Genomic DNA, 2,093 nt, shown 5'->3' with positions numbered 1-2,093 from the left:
CACTTGTTTAAAATCTTATTCACATTCGAATTACAAAACATAGTTTCATTTTCATTATAATAGAAGACCAGGATCCTCCAAAACACAACTCTTTCTTCGGTGTGTACAATCGAACCGTTGCCATCCCGCGTTACTGTAAGAACCTGAAACAACATAACATAAACAACGTAAGCACGAAGCTTAGTGAGTTCCCCAATATACCTTACGCACATACACCTTTCCAGGCCCTGACCTTCCGGTCAACTGTACAATGCCTTCCGGCCCATGAGATACTCGCCTTCCGGCCCATAAGATATTTGCCTTCCGGCCCATAAGATAATTGCCTTCCGGCCCGTAAGATAATTGCCTTCCGGCCCATGAGATAATTGCCTTCCGGCCCATAAAATAATTGCCTTCCGGCCCATACACATATATAACACATAATACAAATACTCTAACACATAAAGCACATATATCATATATCAACCTGCCTTCCGGCCCGTAACATATTCTAACACATAAAGCACATACACCATATATCATACCTGACCTTTCTGTCACATAATACTTTGCCTTCCGGCCCATATATAAGCATGTATATCACGCGTAGCAGCTAACTTTCCATTTATAGCATATAAACATAACACATAACATACTTGACCTTCCGGTCACACAATCAAACCCTTCCGGGTGAAGTATAGTGAGAAGACTCACCTCGCGGACACTGGAAGATAGCAACTCCTAAAGTCCCTTGCACTTGATCCTCCGAGCTACAAGCTCCCTGTAACATCATATATCCCTTATTAATACTTCTATCTTCCACGTTAACTGACCCTAAGAAATCACACCAGTCAACTCTGGTCAACAGTCCATTGTCAGCTCAACTGGACTCGGCGAGTTCCCTGGCGACTCGGCGAGTCTGGTCGTCCTTCAATCCTCTAAGATTCCCCTTCTACTCGTCGAGTATCCTCTTTGACTCGACGAGTCACTCCTGGAAGAATCGCGGGGCCACCCCGACTCCACTCGCCGAGTCTGAAGAACAACTCGGCGAGTCCCAGTAAATCTTCAAGCTACTCGCCGAGTCTGATCATCCGACTCGGCGAGTCCACGCCATGCAGTCGATCAAACTGCTTCCTGAGATACATATTTTCCCGAATATACAAACATAGGACCTTCTGGACCTCTAAGGGTACTAATACAGGGTTATAAACGTTGAATAACAACACAACAATCCATCTAGACTCCAAATGGGTTCCATAAACCCTAAATCTATATACACATCAATCACAGGAGAATGTAATCCGAATTATTACCTGAATGATGTACCTTCCATGTCCCCAAACTTCAGAACTCGAACTCCCTGCAGTTCCTTTAGCCAAAACCCTTCTCCTCCTTGCACAACAATTCCTTCAAGGTCACCAATGGCCTTCAAACTTGCTCTAGCCGCCCCAGTCGCCTAGGGTTCTTCCCAATCGATCCAAAGTCGTGAAATGACGGCATAATAACCCTTATATACGACCCAATACTGAACGGCTAGGGTTTCCGCTGAACAGCGTCGACTCGCCGAGTCCATATCTGGACTCGTCGAGTCCAGTCGTGAACCCGCGACCAAACCTGCGACCCTACTCGGCGAGTCTGGCTCCAACTCGTCGAGTCTCCCCTTTAAAACACCCCCAAAATGCAACTTAACAATACTTGAGATTTTGGGCTGTTACAATTCTCCCCCACTAGAATTAGACTTCGCCCTCGAAGTCTCACTCTGAAAATAGTTCTGGCTGCTGCTCCCGCATCTCACGTTTCGGCTTCCCTAGACACTACCGATCTCTCCCGAGGCCGCTACTGAACCAATACCATAGGTACCTCCTTGTTCCTCAGAACCTTGATCTTCCGATCTCCGACGGCCACTGCCCTCTCGACGTAACACAGGCTCGCATCCACCTAATCGTTCTCTAGTAGAACCACTGCTGACTCATCCGCTATACACCTCTTCAATTGCGACACATACAAGTGTCATGGATCCGTCCCAATTCCGTTGACAGCTCCAACGATAGGCCACCCTTCCTACCTTCGTACCTTCACGAAAAGACCCAACATACCGGGGCCCCCCATTTACC

The sequence above is a fragment of the Lactuca sativa genome, chromosome 3 (genome assembly GCF_002870075.4).
Source record: "Lactuca sativa cultivar Salinas chromosome 3, Lsat_Salinas_v11, whole genome shotgun sequence".
In the NCBI taxonomy this organism is placed as follows: Eukaryota; Viridiplantae; Streptophyta; class Magnoliopsida; order Asterales; family Asteraceae; genus Lactuca; species Lactuca sativa.
Note: the sequence above shows the minus strand (reverse complement) of the source record.